The sequence below is a fragment of the Rattus norvegicus genome, unplaced genomic scaffold, assembly GCF_021556685.1.
Source record: "Rattus norvegicus strain SHRSP/BbbUtx unplaced genomic scaffold, alternate assembly SHRSP_T2T unassigned-0000075, whole genome shotgun sequence".
NCBI classification, from domain to species: domain Eukaryota; kingdom Metazoa; phylum Chordata; class Mammalia; order Rodentia; family Muridae; genus Rattus; species Rattus norvegicus.
In genome coordinates this window covers 22,501-32,881 of record NW_028238808.1, presented here as the reverse complement: position 1 = coordinate 32,881, position 10,381 = coordinate 22,501, and the positions used below count along the sequence as shown (strand labels likewise).

The 10,381-nt window shown below is 50.8% G+C and overlaps 1 long non-coding RNA gene across 2 annotated transcripts in view; it reads left to right on the top strand.

Moving 5' to 3' along the window:
* The first annotated feature begins 5,766 nt into the window (after window positions 1–5,766).
* LOC147997689 (uncharacterized) overlaps window positions 5,767–10,381 on the top strand; it is an 18,741-nt gene continuing 14,126 nt past the window's right edge. Inside the window, exon 1 of one of the 2 annotated variants that reach the window (XR_015647598.1) lies at window positions 5,767–6,065. This is a non-coding gene — a long non-coding RNA (uncharacterized LOC147997689). Of the gene's footprint in view, window positions 6,092–10,381 lie in introns of both variants that reach the window. The other variant, XR_015647599.1, reaches the window with a different exon arrangement.

Genomic DNA, 10,381 nt, shown 5'->3' with positions numbered 1-10,381 from the left:
ACACCCAGCTGTTTGGAAATGGTAATGGAGTTGATAGCACACCCTGGGGGAAAGAGGCAGACTCCCTTTTTGCTCACTCTCAATTCCCAGCCTCGCCCTGCCAGCTCGGGGATTTCTAAGTAAGGGTGAATCTGGACCATATATGTACAGGGTTTGGCGTTTCTGATTCATGTTTAATGTTTAGTTAAATAAAGCTTGTCAAGGGCTGGAGAGATGGCTCTCCACAGAGGTGGTTCCCCTTTTCTTAACCCGACTGGGACAGAAGTGCAAACTATCATCTACCTATCTGGGAGTGGAGTGGTTGGATACAGGGAGATGGAGCATTTGCAGTTAGTAAAGTTCTGCTGTCGGTTTTGTTTTGTTTTGTTTTGTTTTGTTTTGTTTTGTTTCCTTTCATTTTTGGATAGATTTTTTGGATAGCCTTTTTTTTTTCTTTTTAAATACAAATTTTGTTTTCTGTGCAACATTCTGATCATAGTTTCCCATCGCAAAGCTCTTTCCAGATCCTTCCTCCCCATCCACCACCCCGTACTAACCCAGGCCTGCCCTTAGATGTGGTTGATGCATACCCAGGTGAGTCTCCATTGGAGAAAGGACGATATTCCCATCTCCTATGACTGTCAATGGCAGATGACTTAAATGCCAGTGACTTCGGACTTGACTCCATTTTCCCCTCTGAGAACTGGGTTTGGATCTGTTGAACGCAGGCAGGCCCTCGGTTTTGAAACAAACAAACAAACAAACAAACAAACAAACAAACAAACAAACACACCAAAAAATATTTAAAGCAGGCAACAACTGTCTGCACGCCAAGAGACTGTTGACTCCTCTTTGGAGCTAGTACGATGTGAAACTTGCTTAATAAAGTAGAGTCCACACAACACAAAGGGAACACTTTAACAAATTATGAAGGAGAGAGGGGGGGGTATGTTTATCTACCTCCTCTTGTTTCTCAGACCAGAGATTTCATCTTCCTCTGTCTCTCGAGTGCTGGTGGCTTTGCTGCTGGTTTGGGGGGGGGGATTGGGATAGGGATAGGAAGAGAAAAGGCTTGAGTGCTGATTTTAAAGCTCTCTCTCTCTCTCAAGCTCTCTCTCTCTAAAGCTCTCTCTCTCTCTCCCCCCCTCCTTCTCTCTCTCTTTACACACACACACACACACACACACACACACACACACACACACACACTCACTCACTTCCTAGGATGAAAGAAAAGAAATGAAAAGGAAGGCACCCATGGTGATGCATGACTTTGATCTCACTTTGGTCTCAGCACTGGAGAGGAAGATAGGAAGACCTATCTAGATGCAACGTGAAGAAGGCCTATGTCAGATGAGTTAATGGCTAGGGAACTGTTAGCTGGCTAGTCTGCCATTTTGTTGCAGTTGCTAATATTATAAGGACACTTTCTCATTGGTTGTTTCTGCTGTTGCTGCCAGAATTCATTACATATTCTGTTAGGCTCTTCTGTGTGATAACACACTCAGAAACCGAACACTGTAGGAGTCAGTCTAACTGCTTTCTTTGTTGTCTAGTTACCCGCAATAATCTTGGACCTGAACTGAACACCCAGCAGCACTTCCCGCACCCACCCATGTATAAGCTTTTATAACCTGGACCACCAACACTAGAGCGACAGGGCAGACAGAGACTATTTGGAACCGGACTTCCATTTTGAGTTTTTGTTTGTGTTCTTGTTTTTTTCTCCTGTCCTGTCCTGTCCTGTCCTGTCCTGTCCTGTCCTGTCCTGTCCTCTCTGTCTGTCTGTCTGTCTGTCTGTCTGTCTGTCTGTCTGTCTGTCTGTAAATCCACACATATAGTTCTTTCCACATCTTATATCTCAAAACAAATAATGCTTGCTGTGATCCTCATTTCATTCAAGGGTACTACTCTCTAGACCAGAGGAGCCCCCTTACAATTCTCCACAGGTAGTGATGACCGGAGTGTTCAGTGCGACTAAGCAGGAATTATATGGTTGCCGCCATTATGCTTGATCTTACCGAAGGTAGGGTTGCGGGGCATGGTTGCCACGATGGCGACCAGTAGACCGTGATTGAGGAGACGGAACAATAATTAACCTACAATTCTCCCTCTCTGTCAACTGTTTCTCTGTCACTCTCTGTCTCTCTTCCCTCTTTCCCTCCCCCGTCTCTCAGACCTGAATGCCTCCTCTGTTGAACACACAAACACACGCGCCGAGAGAGCGAGAGAGCGAGAGAGCGAGAGAGCGAGAGAGCGAGAGAGCGAGAGAGCGAGAGAGCGAGAGAGCGAGAGAGCGAGAGAGAGAGAGAGAGAGAGAGAGAGAGATCTGTTAATCTGTTTGTCTCCCTCCCCTAGTTTTTCAGACAGGGTTTCTTTATGAAAAGAAAGAAACTGGTAGCTGTAGGCTGGTAGCTGCTGGCTGTTAAAGGTCTAGGTAAAACAATGTGATGGCCTAAGAGGAAAATAAAGAAACAGATACAATTAACTGTTAAGGCCTAGATGCCGTGTGAATGAGGCCTACATCAGATTGGTTAAGATAACTGTCACCTGGCTAGCCTGCCATTTTAATATTGCAAGGACGCCTTCTCATAGGTTGTTTCTGCTGTCACTGCCAGAGTTCATTACATATTCTGTTAGGTTCTGTATGACACACACTCAGAAACCAAACATTGTAGAATCCAGTGTGTCCTTGAGTGCGTGTCTACAATGCGTGCGTGCGTGCGTGCGTCTGTGCATGCGTGTGTCCATGGCCATGCTAGAGCCCACTCCAGATTTGTGTTTCAGAGATCTTTACTTATTTATTTTTCCTGCCTTGGCTTGTGTAGGCACTAAGTCACCACACTTCCCGAAAAACAAAATGAAACAAAACAAAACAAAATCCACCAACAAATGGACCAAACCCAAACCCCAAGCCAGACAAACAAATATTCCTGCCTGCCTGTCTGTCTATCAGGGCTACAACAGAGAGAAGTGGAATCTTGAATGAACAAAACTAGAATACCTAAGTCTGCCTGTTTCCCCTCTTCCCACCCTCCCCTGCCCCCCAGCCCATCCCCTAGAGCTGGTCTAGCATGTTCTCTGACCCTGGGGGTGCGGTGAACCGGCCTGCCTTGCTAAACTCTGTAGTGTATAAACTTGGTAACTCTAGAAAGCAGGAGCTGAAAATGTGCAGATAAGGTGGTGGTCGAGCTGTGTGTGTGTTGGTGTGGGAGGGAGACTGCTTCGGTAACTGCTGCTTTTCAATGTCCGGCTGAAACTCTGTGCTTATGATGTATCTTTTGGTTTATTCGATTTTACTTACTGTCTATTGGGTTTGCATTTGATTTTTATTGATTTTATTGATATTTATGTTTAACTATTTTGACCTGGCTAAATGACTGACTGACTGACTGACTGACTGACTAAGTCTACCTGGCATACAGGAGGAATTCAAGGACGAATGATTGTTTAAGTATGACAAAAAAAGTAAGTAAGTAAGTAAGTAAGTAAGTAAGTAAGTAAGTAAGTAAGGGGGTTGGGGATTTAGCTCAGTGGTAGAGCGCTTGCCTAGCAAGTGCAAGGCCCTGGGTTCTGTCCCCAGCTCCGAAAAAAAAGAAAGAAAAAAAAGTAAGTAAGTAAGTAAGTAAGTAAGTAAGTAAGTAAGTAAATAAATAAATAAATAAATAAATAAATAAATAAATAAATACGATCATTTAGAAGTAATATAGGCAGAAGGAGAACATGTGGCTGTGGATGGTCTGAGGCTTCTGGCTGCTTTTGGGTGCCTCTTCACCTTTCTGCACGTGCAAACTGAGTTTAATTAAGTTCTGTTTCCCTAGAGGCTGGGAAAGGGAGAAACAGAAGTGACCTGGAACATCAGGGCTAATGGCCGGCTGCTTCCATCTTGGTGAGGTCAGGTGTCAGCCAAGCTGGCTGCCAACCATCCACAGTTGAATCCAAAGTGCCCAAATGGGACACTATAACAAATCATGTATACAGATTTGTGTATATAGAAAACATTTTTCCTTTCTCTTCTTTTCTTTTCTTGAGAAATTCAGCTGGTCCTGATGTCTTTCCCTCGGTGTGTCCCTCTGTCATCTCTCTCTCTCTGTCTCTTTGTCTTACTGTCTCTGTCTGTCTCTGTCTGTCTCTGTCTCTGTCTCTGTCTCTGTCTCTGTCTCTCTCTCTCTCTCTCTCTCTCTCTGTGTGTGTGTGTGTGTGTGTGTGTGTGTGTTCCTTAATCTCAGCAGCACTACTCATCCAATCGATTTTTCCTCTCCCCTTGTCTCCTTCACATGGCTATTACCCCACCTTAAACAGCACTAGAAGAGCCTGGCAGGCAGATATCTACCCTCTATGCTGTCAGAATTTTTTTTTTTTTTTTTTTTTTTAAAGTCAAAACCTGGATTCTCAGGAGCCATGTGGTGTGTCCTCCTAGGTTCTGGTGCCCTCTTCTGGCATGCAGACATATAGTCAGCAGAGAGAGCTGTGTGGGTGGCCGAGGCAGGCAGAGTGGACCTCTGTGAGCTTGAGGCTAGATAAGTCTACGGAGCAAGTTCCATGACTGCCTGGGCTATACCAAAAGAAACGTACCTTGAGGCAAAACAAAACAAAGCAGAAAAGGTTCTGCTTTTATTTTACAGACATGTGTTCTCTCTAGTCCTATTGACTATAGAAGTTTGATCATGAAGTCACATTGATTTTTATTACAGAGTTTATTTGTGTGTGTGTGTGTGTGAGAGAGAGAGAGAGAGAGAGAGAGAGAGAGAGAGAGTTTTTTCTTTAATCTTCAAACATATTTTTTATTGTTTATTTATTTTATGAGCACACTGTCACTGTCTTCAACACACAAGGAGAGGATTCCATTACAGATGGTTGTGAGCCACCATGTGGTTGCTGGGATTTGAACTAAGGATCTCTGGAAGAGCAGTCAGTGCTCTTCACCGCTGAGCCGTCTCTCCAGCCCTGAAACAATATCTTGAATAAACAATAACAAAAACACTAAAACTAAGTCTGCCAGTTTTCCTCTTTCTTTCTCTCTCTCTCTCTCTCTCTCCCTCTCCCTCCCTCCCTCCCTCCCTTCCTTCTTTCTTCCTTTCTTTCTTTTTCTTCAGATAGGATTTCTTAGTGAATGATATTTATGTTGATATAAATTTTTTACGTACTTTTGACTGGCTAACTAACTAGCTAAGTCTGCCTGTCCTAAAGAAGGAGTTCCCCTGCCACAACTAAATACGTGCATAGAAAAAAAATATATAATTATTAACTTGGGATGAAACTAATGTAACAAGCAAGCAAACAAACGCACAAACAAACAAAGTAGGGATGGTGGTGCTGGGTGCCTGGTATATGGGAGATGGGAGACCTGTGGTCTAGAGCGTCCAGAGCTCTGGCCTCCATACTCTGGACTGCATTCTCTCTAGCAATCTTCCCAAAGTGGCTGTATTTAACCATGTTTTTATTTTTTAAATTGGCTCTCTCTCTCTCTCTCTCTCTCTCTCTCTCTCTCTCTCTCTCTCTCTCTCTTTCTCCCTCCCTCCCTCCCTCCCTCCCTCCCTCCCCCCACCACACACACAGAGGCACGTGTGAACAAGGGAATGCAAATGCACAAAATAAGTATGTTTTGATCAGAGTGAAAACAAATCACGGGAATTTTAACCATTCCACCATCATTCCACCATTCTTTTAATTTACTCTCTGTGTTTAGTCTTCCAAAGAGGGTGGCAGGTGTGTGGTTTGGTGAGTGCCGGCTGGCGGTGGCAGCGAGGAACAGAGAACAACAACAACCCCCCCCTCCCCCCCATCGGGATCGGTGGAGGGTTTTAAAAATGAGTGAGCCATTTAAAAATGGTGTGGAACTGAGGTCGCCGCCACCCTCCCCTCACGCCGGAGTTTGGACGCTCCCTTTTCCTAACTGTGCCTGTTCCTTGCTAATTGTTAACCGATTCGAGAGTGCATGTCCTTTCACTTAGAGGTGGCCTGTTTTCACCGCTCCGTCCTACTTTCCTTTTCTGGGTGCCTGAGGGGGTTGGCCCCGAGTCCATCCCGCGTTCACTGTGTTCCGGCGGGACAACCGGGACCGTTTGTGCCATTCGGGAGAAGTGGTGGGTACCTGCCCCGTTGTGCGTGGGTGAGTGTCCCCCTGAGCTAGGGAGGTCACTCTGGAGAGACGGAATGAGTGTGTGTGGCGGCGGCGGCGCGTGACAGTCTGTATTGGTTTGCTTGATCGAGATCGCTGTCGGGCGACACCTAGTGGCGACAAGTTTCCGCAACGCTCCTGTCCCCCGGTTGGTGACAAAGGACGGGGAAGTGCCTGTGGTGAGCCGGCCAGGGTGAGAGGGTGACAGGCAAGCAGGCGGGTGCGCGACGGAGACGCCGTCCTGTCTGGGGACCATCTCTAGCTAGGAGGTTGTACCTGGAGAACTTCAGGGGAGGAGGGTGGCTGTACGACCTATTGGGACACAAGGAGGGGTTGGTGGCAGCTGGATGAGGTCGACCAGAAGGCTTGGGCCCCGTCCCGGATTTTTTTTTTTTTTCCAATTTTTTTTTTTAAATTTTTTATTTTATTTTATTTTATTTTTTTTATTTCTTCCCTCCTCTCCGGTCCCAGCCAGCGGGACCATAGACACTTTTGAGGCCGAGAGGGTGCTGTGTCCCCGGCCTCCGAGCCGAGGTGGCCCGGCTAGGGGGCGCCACGGAGTTTTTTTTTTTTTTTTTCTTTTCCAGGAGTCCCTTCGGTCCCAGCCAGCGGGACCATAGACACTTTTGAGGCCGAGAGGGTGCTGTGTCCCCGGCCTCCGAGCCGAGGTGGCCCGGCTAGGGGGCGCCACGGAGTTTTTTTTTTCTTTTCCAGGAGTCCCTTCGGTCCCTGATAGCGGGAGCCTGGACCTCTGAGGCCGAGAGGGTGCTGTGTCCCCGGCCTCCGAGCCGAGGTGGCCCGGCTAGGGGGCGCCACGGAGTTTTTTTTTTTTTTTTCTTTTCCAGGAGTCCCTTCGGTCCCTGATAGCGGGAGCCTGGACCTCTGAGGCCGAGAGGGTGCTGTGTCCCCGGCCTCCGAGCCGAGGTGGCCCGGCTAGGGGGCGCCACGGAGTTTTTTTTTTTTTTTTTCTTTTCCAGGAGTCCCTTCGGTCCCTGATAGCGGGAGCCTGGACCTCTGAGGCCGAGAGGGTGCTGTGTCCCCGGCCTCCGAGCCGAGGTGGCCCGGCTAGGGGGCGCCACGGAGTTTTTTTTTTTTTTTTTTTCTTTTCCAGGAGTCCCTTCGGTCCCTGATAGCGGGAGCCTGGACCTCTGAGGCCGAGAGGGTGCTGTGTCCCCGGCCTCCGAGCCGAGGTGGCCCGGCTAGGGGGCGCCACGGAGTTTTTTTTTTTTTTTTTCTTTTCCAGGAGTCCCTTCGGTCCCTGATAGCGGGAGCCTGGACCTCTGAGGCCGAGAGGGTGCTGTGTCCCCGGCCTCCGAGCCGAGGTGGCCCGGCTAGGGGGCGCCACGGAGTTTTTTTTTTTTTTTTTTTCTTTTCCAGGAGTCCCTTCGGTCCCTGATAGCGGGAGCCTGGACCTCTGAGGCCGAGAGGGTGCTGTGTCCCCGGCCTCCGAGCCGAGGTGGCCCGGCTAGGTGGCGCCACGGATTTTTTTTTTTTCTTTTCCAGGAGTCCCTTCGGTCCCTGATAGCGGGAGCCTGGACCTCTGAGGCCGAGAGGGTGCTGTGTCCCCGGCCTCCGAGCCGAGGTGGCCCGGCTAGGGGGCGCCACGGAGTTTTTTTTTTTTTTTTTCTTTTCCAGGAGTCCCTTCGGTCCCTGATAGCGGGAGCCTGGACCTCTGAGGCCGAGAGGGTGCTGTGTCCCCGGCCTCCGAGCCGAGGTGGCCCGGCTAGGGGGCGCCACGGAGTTTTTTTTTTTTTTTTTCTTTTCCAGGAGTCCCTTCGGTCCCTGATAGCGGGAGCCTGGACCTCTGAGGCCGAGAGGGTGCTGTGTCCCCGGCCTCCGAGCCGAGGTGGCCCGGCTAGGTGGCGCCACGGATTTTTTTTTTTTTCTTTTCCAGGAGTCCCTTCGGTCCCTGATAGCGGGAGCCTGGACCTCTGAGGCCGAGAGGGTGCTGTGTCCCCGGCCTCCGAGCCGAGGTGTCCCGGCTAGGGGGCGCCTCCGAGACTTTATTTTTTCCAGGATCCTCCCCGGTCCCTGCCAGCGGGAGCATGGACTTCTGAGGCCGAGGGGAAGCTGTGTTCCAGGCTATCTACCATGGCCTCCTCGGTCTGTGAGCACTCAGGGTTCTAAGGTCGACCAGTTGTTCCTTTGCGGTCCGGTTCTCTTTCTACATGGGGACCTCTTGGGGACACGTCACCGAACATGACTTCCAGACGTTCCGTGTGGCCTGTCATGTTTATCCCTGTGTCTTTTACACTTTTCATCTTTGCTATCTGTCCTTATTGTACCTGGAGATATATGCTGACACGCTGTCCTTTTGACTCTTTTTGTCATTAAAGGACGTTGGAAGAGGCTTGCACCAAGGCTGTTTGCTTGTCCAGCCCTAGCTCTTTTCTTCTGCGCATGGGCCTCTTCGATGCTTGAAGCTTAGCGTCCCCCCCATGAGTACGCGCTTCCTGCTTTCCCGTGCTTGCTTGCCTGTGCTCTCTGGGGCAGCTTTATGACAACCGTCCCGCGTGTCAGGCGTTCCCGATTTCCCCGTGGTGGTTGTCGTCCGTTACCGGTAGGAGTCGTTGGTGCCGAGTGCGACTGGAAGGGTTTTCCCGTTTGGTGCTAGTGACCCCCTGGCGTGCTCCTCTGCGGCCGACCGGTTTTTTTATTTGTTTTTTTTTTTGTTTTTTTTTTTTTTGTTTTTTGGAAGGAGTTCCCGAACCTCCGCTGCTTGGTGGTGTGTCCCTTTCTTTCCTGCTGTGTGCCTCCCGAGTTGCACCTTTTCTCCTTCGAAGGGGATTTTATTTTTTTATTTTTATTTTTTTTTTATTTTTATTTTTTTTGAAGGAGTTCCCGAACCTCCGCTGCCCGTTGAGTCCCGTTCTTCCACGCCACGTGCCTCCCGAGTGCAACGCTTCCTTTTTTTTCTCGCCCTCGAGAAGGGTAAATTTTTTTTTTTTTGTGTGTGTGTGGCAGTGTTAGCGACTTCTTCCCGTGCTCTCTCTCGCTCTTCTCGCTCGTATTCCCGTCCAGTGCGTGTTAGAAAGCTCTCACGCCCGTTGTTCCCGATGCATGGCGTGTCTCGCTCCCGTTGGATCGATGTGGTGCTGCCGCGTTCTCTTCGGGCCGGGGCCTAAGCCGCGCCAGGCGAGGGACGGACATTCATGGCGAATGGTCATTCAGCGCGAATGGCGACCGCTCTTCTCGTTCTGCCAGCGGGCCCCTCGTCTCTCCTCCCCATTCCTTTGCAGGGTGGTGTGTGGAAGTCAGGGGTGCGGCTGTCCGGCACGAGCGCTGACCCGCGCACACTTGTTGCTGTGGTTCGCGGTGTCCCTGTGGACGTGTCGGGGGCGCTTGCCCCCACGCCGTTCACTGCTTCGCGGCCCTCTTCCCCCGTGCCGGGGGAAGGTGGTAGACCCGCTGCGGTGCATACCCTTCCCGAATGGTGTGTGCACGCGCCCTGCTTTGTGTGAGCCTTGCGGTGCTCCTGGAGCGTTCCGGGCTTTGACCACCAAGGTGCCCGCTTCTGAGTTGGCGGTGGCGCTTCCCGCTCCCCGGCGTGCCTCCTGTGCTCCATGGTGCTTGTGCCTTTACGCTTTCCCTTGTCCTAGTTGCCGGCTTTCTGCACGGTGACAGAAAAGGGGGGGGGTCGAGGAGTTGAGTGTGCGGTTAAAAGGCTCCTTCCGTTGGGTGAGCGCCCACCCCGTGCCTATGTTTTTGGTGCCTTCACCCGCGGGCCCTGCGCGGTTAGGGTGGTGCTGAGCGATCGCGGCTGGCCCTTTTTAAAGACCGGACTCCCTCAAGTCAAGGCTCCTCCTTTGTGTGCGCCTTGAAGAGGCCTGGCCCTCGGCGGGGACCTGTCGCAGGTCCCCCCGGTCCGCGAATGCTCAAGAAGACCCCGGAGAAAGAGACCTTTGCCGATACCGCAGACCCCCCACCAGCTGGCGCGTGGTCCTTCCCGTTCTGTCCCGCGCCTGTTGCTCGTTTCCCGTTGCGTGCACGGAGCCCTTGGCTGCTCGTCGGTGTTGGGTTCGTCCCGCCCTCAGTGAGGAATTTGCCTTCTCTAGCTATCTTCGGAAAGGGCTTTACGATCTCCGAGGGGCTTCTCCCGGATGGTCCCCTCGGCTGCCCGCCCTGACCTCAGCCTTCTGCGCGCAGCGTTTGCTCTCTCGCCTACCGCGACCCGCGCCTCCCCGCTCCGAGTACGAGGAGGGATCACGCGGGACGGGGCTCTGTCGACCTGCCGCTGTGCGGAGCTTGTGGGGGAGATTGGGTTTCTGGTGGCAGGTGGCG